Consider the following 11,361-nt stretch of genomic DNA (forward strand, 5'->3'; position numbering starts at 1 on the left):
AAATGTTTTTTTTTATTTTGACTTTTTTATAAAATACCAATTCCAGTGCCTCGACTTGTAAATGATTTGTTTAAATCACATTTTCCAACGAACTTTGCTTCAACGAACTGGACAACAAAACACCTGATTTTGAATAAAACTAAGGTTTAATAAAATATGTACAAACAAAATAAAAACTTAAAATCTTTTCGGCATCTACAACTTCAGTCTCTGCAGCTCAGCAGACTTGATCTTGATTTACATGTCCATGTACAATTGCACATAACTTAGAACGAATAAGATTCGTTCATTGACAGAGAAGAATTACCTTTTCAAAAACATGCCCTTGGTTTGAAGTATTTGCAGAATAACTTTGAATTTTAAAATGTTTTTTTTATTTTATTTTGACTTTTTATAAAATACCAATTTCAGTACCTCGACTTGTAAATGATTTGTTTAAATCACAGTTTCCAACGAACTTTTCTTGAACGAACTGGATAACAAAACACCTAATTTTGAATAAAACAAAGGTTTAATAAAATATGTACAAACACAATAAAAACTTAAATTGTTTTTAGCATTTTCATATACATTAATATTATGAAATATACATAATATTTTGTATTTTTCTTTAATGAAAAATGTAAATAGTAAACATAAGCCGTAAATATTTTATGAGAAAGATCGTAACATGAGATTATATTGATTGAGATGCTCTTCACAACATGTTTATTTTGCCTATTATTTCAACTCTAAGTTAGAATGATTGCCGATATATTGATACACTTTTAAACTACGCATGTGTTTTCAGAATATTATGATACTGATTAAGTTATAATTAGGCATAGATTATGTGTGATCCCCACTTATCAGAATAATGATGCTCCATATCTATTCTCAAACCTTATTCTGCTTTCTCCATATCATCCTGGATTGACTCCGACCCCTAATGATTGACCAAAAACATTTTAAAGATAGACAAACTTTCAAGATATTTTGCAAAACTTTTTCAAACGACAAGGGTTGAACCATAGACTTACAAGCCACGCAGTTCAGACTTACATGCCTCTCATTCAAGGTGTTTAGGACATACGGTTGTCAAACTTATTACCCCACCTCAAGTAATTCTAATATACCCTCTTTTTTTGCTAATTATTAAACATTTTGTGCTGGGAAGGTCAATCGTAAACTGACCAAACTTGATTTTCTTTCCTAAAAGACATTATTTTATTGGTTAAGCCTCACTTTATTAAGAATAAAGTGAGGCTTACAAGCCACGCAGTTCAGACTTACATGCCTCTCATTCAAGGTGTTTAGGACATACGGTTGTCAAACTTATTACCCCACCTCAAGTAATTCTAATATACCCTCTTTTTTTTGCTAATTATTAAACATTTTGTGCTGGGAAGGTCAATCGTAAACTGACCAAACTTGATTTTCTTTCCTAAAAGACATTATTTTATTGGTTAAGCCTCACTTTATTAAGAATAGTCCTTCGGAATCCAAGCAAAAACTTGTTCCTCGGTTTTGGCAATTTTGGACTTTTCTTTTCTTGATTTTAAAACTGTTTTTGTTGAATTCTCAGACTTTACAGTCTTATGATCCTTTTTTATTTTATCATTCATTTCTAAAAATGTTTCTTTTTGTGTTTTACTTTATTAACATTGGATCTCACATCCACTTCACAGGGTTCACTATTAGCTTGAACAGTCCTTGAATCTAGGCTAATAAAAGCTCCTTTTGGGCCTGACTAAGCTGCCTCTGGATATCAAATTGTTGCTTGAAACAATGTTTGCAATGTCTTGCAAGGTGAGAGGAATGACCACGAATAAAATAACACTTTCTCTCGGGATAACTGTAATAGTTATCAGCATTGTATGACTGACTGAACTGTGGAGAAGAAAATGGATTTGAGAAGTGATATTCACTTTCACTTTCATATCCCTTGTCTAAATTGAAACCTCTATCATCAAAAGCATTTTCATAATATGTTTCAATATTTCCATAACACCCATACCCATAATAATTTTTGACAACAAAATTGCAATATTGAGAATGATTAAAATGATTAGTTATTTGGGAAAATGTTTAGCGATTATGATATGGAATATACTTGCTAGAAGTACTTGGTTGATTAACATTTTTTTAATATAGTCAGTCTTAACCGTACAAAATTGTTGATAAGCAACTTGGCACATCAATGATGGCATGTTCATTCATATCAACACAACTATCAATGCAGCCATCATTAACTAACTTATCAAAGCCATAACCAATGCCAACATTTTCATTATCCACCAAATCAACACAATCATGATTAACCAAAACGTAACCAACATTATCATCTAAACTAACACAAACATTACCAATCAAGTCAACGGATTTATCAGTACTAGATTTAGATTGTTTTAGTTTTAGAAAATCTTGGTTATCTTCTTGAAAAATTTTTGTTTCATCATCAGCATGTCCACAACTCACAAAGACATCACCTGCTGAACAAGATGAACTTCCATTAGTACTCACTGGTTCACTAACTAGATCAATTTTCAAAGATACCTCATGGACGAATATCTTAGACTTTGGTACATGATCAATTCCATAGACCATTTCATTTTCTGGAGGGGTGTTGAAACTAAAGTGGGGTAGGGATATATAATTATCATTAAATGGTAGTGGAACTGTAGTAAAATTATATCCAATACCCCTCTTTTATTTCACCATCATTTGTAAACCAATAATACCATTCAACTTATCAGAAGCCATTTCAAATTTTTCGACAGTTATCTTTCTTTTGGAAAGATCAAGCTCAAATTCTTCAATAAAAGCATTTAAACTAGTTATTCACTTTTTTGTGAGAATCAACTTTCAAATTTGCTTCAAATAACTTTTGACTAAGTTTGTCATGTCATCATGATGAGTCTTAATTATAGTGGTAAATATCTTCTTAGATTTCTTATACTCATCATTTTGGTACCTAATGTCATTGTTTTTCTCTTAACAAATTAGCATTATGGGTTCTATAATTTTCTACCTTTTCTATGCATAATTTAGAGCATAAGTGAGTGTGTACCTCGGTAGTAGCCTCGATTGTTTTATTTGTATTTTCCTGACCACTTGAGCTCATGTCTTGAATAAACGCCATCCTAGAAATTTTATTTTATAAGTATTCTTTTATTTTTCGAGTCTGGATGTGAATAGTAATCCAAATCCGAATGCTACATTAATCCGAATGTGAACAGTGTTGCGATTGATGCAGTGTCGTGATTGCTACAGTGATCCGGATGCTGCAGCGATGCGATTGCTACAATGAATTTTTTTTTAAAAAGTTAACACCTAAACTTCCAATAAAGTCAAAAAGACTTTAGTCTAAAAACCACTACTTTTTCAACCAAATCTGAAATGGACATAAAAACTCAAAAACAAAAAAAACAAAAAAAACAAAAAAAAAAAGATTTGAGATTTTTGTGTAGATCTAAGGTGTAAATACTCCAAAAGTAGTGAATAACTCGAAAACAACATCAAATCCAACAAAAACTAAGATCAAAATCCGAAAAGTATGATCTGAAAACCATAAAAGGTTGGGCCGAAGCTCTTATGCCAGTTGTAGGTCCTATATTATGGATCTCACAACTTTACTCGGAATAATCTGTATTATTAGTTAGTGGAAATCAGTAACAGCATAAGGATCTCATATCTTAGTATTGCAAAAACAAAATGAAAGAAAAATATAAAGTTTGTAGAGAGTGAAAGTGAAGTGAGATTGAAATATGAAAAAGTTAGTTTGGAAAAATGGGTGAAAGCGACCCTTTTATAGGGTACCCATTTCTCATAGGTTTTCATTTTATGGGCCTAAGTGGGATTACCCAATGGGCTATTACCGTACAAAATAAACGTACTGAATATGTAATAAATCGACTATAAGCAAACTGAAAGACATACACAATTCTAATAATAATATTGAATACTAGTTTGAGGCCCGTGTATTACACGGGTAATTGTTAAAAGTTTTATACTTTAACAATTAAATGAAATATAGTTAACAACATGAACATATATTTTATACAGTTACAATTTACATTAAAATTACAGAAATTACATAACTAAGATTACACAAATATGTTATAAATAAGTAAAACCTCATTTGTACACTACATTTATGATAGTATTGGTTGGTATACATTGTCTATCACATATCAAAATCTTTAGTCCATGCCTACTTGTAACACTTGATAAGGTAACATATAGGTATGATTATAACTCTTGATATAGCCACGTATAGTTGTGAGTGTGACAAATAAGATTCTTCAAGTAATGTCAACCCTAGATAAATGATAAAATATCCATGAAACTACAAAAATAACATATTCATACACGTAAAATATCATACATATTAATAAATTTATATAATATCATATGAGATCATCTACTCATGTTTATTCCAAAAACATGATTATCCAAAAAAAACAGATTACTTGAACTTTGATGATATAGTCATCCTTATAAACTTTATAATTTGAAACTGATTGATCATGATAAATTTGGTGTCTATGTGTATGACAGATTTTTACTTGACTTATATTTTACAATTAATAATTGTATAATCAAGCAACATATAAAACCGGAAATTAAAATATAACAAAATTATTTGTTTTTCATTTCATATTAATGGAAAATGACAAAAAAAAATACTAACCTATTTTCTAACAAAAATTGGATATTTCACGATTATTTTGTTGTAAAATCACATGAATTCTTAATCAAATTATTTCAGGCTTTTGTTTAGCCATTTTAATATTATTCCAGACTATTAGTATTTAAAATTAAAATGTAATGATTAATGATACATGAACGCTTTATAAAATTAGTAACAAACTGTTTCGAAGAGTTCTAAAATAGTCTAACTCAAAGTTATTTCTTTTTTCAATCCAACGTAAAAATATTATTTTACGTTAAAAATAATATTTTTGTTTTAAATTTTAATTGACGTAAATAATTATTGAGACTTCTGCTTTAAATATCAAATTGTAGATTATATAACAATCAGTTGACCACACTATATAACAAAAATATGCCAGTGAATTTAATTGAGACTATTGGAGTACCTCTCCAATTATATTAAATTACAGTCGATCAGGTGCAAATTTTGTTTTAGGTCTAAATTACCATTTGTATATTGTGATTAAATTAAAAATATAAATTAAAAATATAAAAATAATTCAAATTTTTATAAATATAGATACAAAGTATTCTCTGTACGTTTAAAGTAAACCAAATGATCCATAAAAATTAATGGTGTGTTAAGCTATATATGAAGATTTAACCATTTTAACGAAAACACAATCACAATCATTGCTAGAGAAGTAGGGTTGGACTATAGGAGTATGTATCCAGCACTTTCGGTGCAACATAATACGCACTTCCAACTATATCATTAAGCCTTTCTTCTGCAGCAACAATAACAACCCCAATTTAATAATAATAATAACAATAATTAAAATTACACGCATTTGAAGCAAATATTATTTCAACAACCACCACAATATAATAATACTAATAATAAGAACAATATTTGGAATAGTTAATGAAATAAAAGAAAATGAATCTTTTGATATTGAGTGATGATGAGAATTGTAAAGTAGAGATTGCATTTTAGCAATTGAGCTGTTATTAATACTTGTTAAAAGCAAGAATCAACATTTTTTAATCAATCAATATTTGGAACATCAAACTAAACATGATGTTTTATACAATAATTTTGAAAACCGGACCGACAAAACGACTGAACTGAAAACACCAACACCGGCAATTCAGATAGGAGCCAGTTGACATATTTCTGTCAGCTAACCGACTGAACCAGTTGACAGCCCGAAAAATCGGCTTTATATCGCTTTCAACAATCATCCAAAATTATGGCTTTAGGTTATTGTATTATACATTAGCTTGACTCAATACATATAATTTGCAATAATTCTGAGCTCAAAACAATGTTTAATTTTCCTTGATGGTTTTACACACTTACAGGAGGAGCAATACACTGATGATAGAAACAATAAAAGAATCACAAAACTAACCATAAAACCAACAGAACAACGTTAAGGTATCTCACAATCTGAATACCGGATTTCAAATAACATCGTGGATTCGCCGATACTGATATCCAAATAACACCGTGGATTAGCCATCAATCAAATCAAAATAACTTCTAGAATAATCGAAAGAAAAATGTAAACCCTAAACCTCCATCATCATATTATCAATACCTCACAAGAATTTATCGATATCTAAAGGATGTGGTGGTGGTGGCCGTGGAGAGGGGCGATAGTGATGGTGGCGCCCGTGGAGATAGGCTATTTCGTAGCCGGCATTGGTGGTGGTGGAGGCCATGGAGAGGACCGATAGTTCGTGATGGAGTTAGGAGAAATTTGAGATATAGGGTTTGATTGGAATAAAAGATAGTAGGAATAACAATAAAGTGGGTGGGTAATGACCCATGTAGGATTCATATTTTATAAAATGGGTTAAAAAGTATGAGAATGAATGAGAGTGTGACAAGTGACAAATGGTAGTAGTTATTTATTAGAGCAGTAAGATTAGCGTTACATGGGCCTTACATAAGATAACATGAAAATAAATAAAATACTAAATCAATAAATCTAAGCGTTCAAATTATTAGTTGAATACTAATTAATTAAACTCTTTCACTTAGCCTTCCTTTAAAACTTTCATAATAACTTGTTTCAAGATTAACATTCAACACTACAATATTAGTAAACGAACTAAGAATCATATAGATAACAAAAAAGCGATAACTCACGCAAGTACGTACTCAGAAGCGTTCATTTATTGTTACATAATTTATATTATTTATATTTATGTTTTATTATTATTTTAATGTTAGGGAGTGGTATGCTATTTTGGTTTAGTTGGGGGTGTCTTTTGTAATTAGAATTCTATTTAGTTTCGTTTGATTTGGAATGGAGATCAGAATGTTTTGAGATAATAATTCCTCCTCTATTTGGTTTCTTCTTCTCCAATCTTTGTAACCGTATAATAGGTATCAAAGCTTTTTCCAGGCGATCTTCATCGGATTCGCAACCGCTGAGATGACTAACACTCGCAGTCAAGAGGTTGAGAAGACAATCAAGGATCACGAAAAAGCCATATCCGAACTCCAAGCAACCCTAGCCGCCATGATGAGCCAACAAGAACAGATCTTGAAGGCGATTAATGGTTCTGGTATTGGTGATGCCCGCAACACCGGTGCAGATGCACGAGTCAATTATCGGCAGATGCGAGTGGGTAAGGTCGATTTCCCCAAGTTTAACGGGGAAAACGTTGAGGGCTGGATTCATCGTTGTGAACACTTCTTCATCATCGATGAGACTCCAGATAATGCGAAACTCAGATGTGCGGTTATACATCTCGAAGGGGATGCTATCGAGTGGCATCAAGCCTTTATGAAAATCCGCAAGGGTTCCATAGCAGATCTGCCATGGGCAGACTATGTGAAGGCTATTTCAGCACGCTTCTCTAATGCCATGTTTGAAGATGCAATGGAAGAAATAGCATCTCTGGTTCAGATTACTGATGACATCGATGGCCTACATGACTATAATTCAGGTTTCGATCGCTTGCTTAACAAGGTTACGATTAGTGAACCATATGTCGTTAGCCTATATGTGAAAGGTTTGAAGCCGGGAATAAAAGGTCCGGTAAAGATGTTCAAGCCCCAAACGTTACATGAGGCGTGTGGGTTAGCGAGACTTCAAACCATCAACAACACGAGCTTGATGAATCGACTTAAAGATGTGGAGGATGGTTCGCAACGCGAAGATACCAAAATTACCCTTACTATCAATGCTTCAAAACTTCCCTTGTTGCCAAATCCAACAACTGGAGTCAACGAGCCATCGGTTTATAAACCGAAAAATGTCAACTCGAAGCGCTTGACGAGTGAGGAACTTGACTTAAAAAGGTCAAAGGGGGAATGCTTTTGGTGTTCTGAAAAGTTCGTCCCGGGGCATAACTTTAAGAAGAAACAACTTTTTGTGATTCATGTTGAAGACGATGAGAACCTCGAACAAGATGATCTAGGTTGATGCTTGAGTTGAAGGGCTTACTTTTTGAGGGCAAAAAGTAGGTTAACGGAGGAGTATTGTTACGTAATTTATATTATTTATATTTATGTTTTATTATTATTTTAATGTTAGGGAGTGGTATGCTATTTTGGTTTAGTTGGGAGTGTCTTTTGTAATTGGAATTCTATTTAGTTTCGTTTGATTTGTAATGGAGATTAGAATGTTTTGAGATAATATTTCCTCCTCTATTTGGTTTCTTCTTCTCCAATCTTTGTAACCGTATCATTTATTATCCATTGCATACCGGTAAAAGAGAACGTACAGGGACTTAGAGCATCCAAAACGGGGTGGGTTGCCCGAGGTCCGGATACCGTTGGCAAGCGGCGGACTAAGATCCACTGGACGTCACCGTTGTAGCACGAAAGTCCGCTGAAGAAGTCTGGCTCTGCAAACGTGAGAAGAACCAATATATGTGGGCCCCTTTATATATTAATTAATAAAAATCGATTTCAACTTCCATGAACGAGATTTGGATCTGATCCATTTGAAGGAGACTAACCGCTATTCGTGATGGTTACAGAAGACAGACGGTTTGAATAAATCGAATTTTGAAGCTCCGACGAGTGGGTATCATTTTTCTTGATGGGTCATCATTTTCAGATTTAAAATGAAAAACAAATGAAAAACAGGGAAAGGGAAGTGGTAGGGAATGGGGATGAGTGCGATGTGGTATATAATAAAGATTATAGTATTAATTTATTAGCTTTTTTTGAGCCAAGTTTTAATATTGGATAATAATATAATAATGTAGTATGTATTATTATCAGGTGATTAATATAATAATGCGATGTGGTATATATATTTTTTTAACGGCCAACTAAGTAACGCCGGGTATTTCGTACGCGACCCCCAATGGCTAAAGGTAGCCCGAGCTAGCCATTAGTCCAGACGGACGGAGCCCCTAGCGGTCCACCTGTTGAGGGATTCACTGGATAAAAGCCGACCCCACGCCCGCCAAACGGCACGACAGTGATGAGCCGGTAAAACCGGGTGAGATCAGGACTCGAACCGTGGCAAGTTAGGGTCATCCCTCATATCTTCCATATAAATTGGTGGTAGTGGGGTTTGAACTCCCTACCTCTCACTAGTAAAGTGAGTGCTCTACCATTGAGCCACATCCAATTTATTGGTATATAATTTTTTAGGTGATTAATATAATAATTAAATATATAGTAAGGTATTTTAACTTGATTAAATATAAGGTAGTATATGATGATGTGTCGGTTTGTGTAGTGTGGAAAAAAGTAAGGTCTTTAGGAGAAGTTTGAAAACTGATGTGGCAATGATGTAGCGATTTGTGAAAATTTGTTGTTGTGGATGCTCTTAAATACTAAAAGGAACTGACTAGCAAATTAAGCAGAAACCAATGACCTACTAAACAAACTTGATCAACTGCAAAATTCAAAGCTTCTGACCCGTTGTTATGACTCCTTCCATAGTTTGAATTATTCATCAACCGAATTGAAGTCCTTTGAACTCGATCTAAGTGGTTGATGTAAATTTAAAGTTAGCACACGAAGTTGATCGTCCAAGAAGTGATGAACTGAATTCAAGACTTGATTTTGAAAGATCAAACTGTAGTAGATTATCCTCAATTTGATGACCTCCAATCATCACTGGAGCGATCGTTCTGTTATATTTCCCTGCGTCAATGAATCCAAGGCATAAAACGTTCTTCTTCACCTTAACCATGGAGTTTGCACCATGTATCCTCCACACATTCTTGCTTTGCAATTCAAGATCGATGGAAGGTACAGACGGACCTAGACGGGTGCTACTGATGTTCTTTGAGCTAAAACATGTTTCAAAAGGCGCTGCATTAGGAACCTTTGTCATGTTCTTGGGCATTGCTTTCACAAAGGCTGCTACTACTGAACTCTAGATTGATGATTCCAGGATGGTGTAAGCATCGACGGTGCTGATCGTTGTCCCTCCATTACCTTCAGAATCGAAGGAAAACAAATTTTCATTGAACCCCTTCACCCGCTTGCCATTGACTTTGATCGACTTGACTCCAATGAAGTACCTAGGTGAGACATTCCCAACACTAAACTCAGGTCCCCTAAGCGGGTTTACAATGAGAGGAGTGTAGGTAAGAGAAGATGACGCATCAACATTTGGAAGCAAAGTGTATGGTCCATCTCCAAAGAACACAAAGCCACTAGATCTTTTTGAGGAACTCAAACACAGAGCAAACTTATTGTCGAGTCTATAATAAGAAGACAACTGAGCAGGGAGTGAAGCCTTATTCCATCCAAGACCCGCCATTCCAGTAACACCACTAGCAAGACCCTCACTAATTCTAGGAGTACCGCATAAGAAATGTAGGCGAGGGACACTTAGGTTCTTTCCATTGGTGGACTGTATCTTGATTACGTCTGCACCAAGATCGCCGGTATCACCCATAAAAGCGATAGTGGTATATGCCATCTGTTGGCAAGCCTTGTTGTAGCAGCCAGGGTGTTCAGGTTGGCAATATGATGTTTTGTAGCACGAATTAGGGTCGTTGAGAAGTCTGCACGCAGCAGAGCCACAAAGGGCTGGAGTGTAGGTGGAGGAGTTGTAGCTCGGAAGCTCAATGGAGTTCGGGACTCTCTTCCAACAGCTGACCCACATGAAGGGGCCACCAAGATCGAGGGTTAGATTAACAGGAACTAGAGGTGTTCTCTGGTAAATTTGTGTGATGTATTGAAGTGTTTTCGCATCTTTCGTAACTTTTAGAAGCGGGCGGGGTGATGTTTTGGCTACAGACGAAGACACAACACAGAGCAAACACAAGAAAACAAATGTGAATGAAGAAGTAGCCATTGAAGAGATGAACGATCTTGGTCAATGTAGTAATCTTATAATTTATAGACGCTTCTGTTTATTTATTTATATAAGTATACTCACATGAGGCTAATTATATCTTTTTATATTCTTTTTTTTTTCTTTATATAATATTCATAACTAGGGATGATCAAATTTTGTACCGGTATTGAAATCGGTACCATTCGGTATCGTCGTTACCGAATCGGTACCAAAAGTTTGAGTTTCGGGATCGGTACTGTACGGTACCGGTATTTCCCAAATTTTTACCTTCGGTACCGGACTATCCCGGTACGTACCGGTACTAAGAATTTACAATTTTTCGATACCTGTACCGGTCGGTACCGGTACGAGCTCATCCCTAACATCCTACAAATATGTGATTACTGGTTTCTGTGTTAATGATTATTAAAAAACGTGTTAACTTTTCTTGTAT

The 11,361-nt window shown here is 34.2% G+C and overlaps 1 pseudogene; it reads right to left on the bottom strand.

Moving 5' to 3' along the window:
- Positions 1-9,599: 9,599 nt before the first annotated feature.
- LOC143561397 (putative aspartic proteinase GIP2 pseudogene) lies at positions 9,600-10,982 on the bottom strand (annotated as a pseudogene).
- Between the last annotated feature and the right edge of the window lie 379 nt (positions 10,983-11,361).

This window comes from Bidens hawaiensis, unplaced genomic scaffold (genome assembly GCF_021521415.1).
Source record: "Bidens hawaiensis isolate Kalapana, Puna unplaced genomic scaffold, B.hawaiensis_p1.1 tig00020674_1, whole genome shotgun sequence".
NCBI classification, from domain to species: domain Eukaryota; kingdom Viridiplantae; phylum Streptophyta; class Magnoliopsida; order Asterales; family Asteraceae; genus Bidens; species Bidens hawaiensis.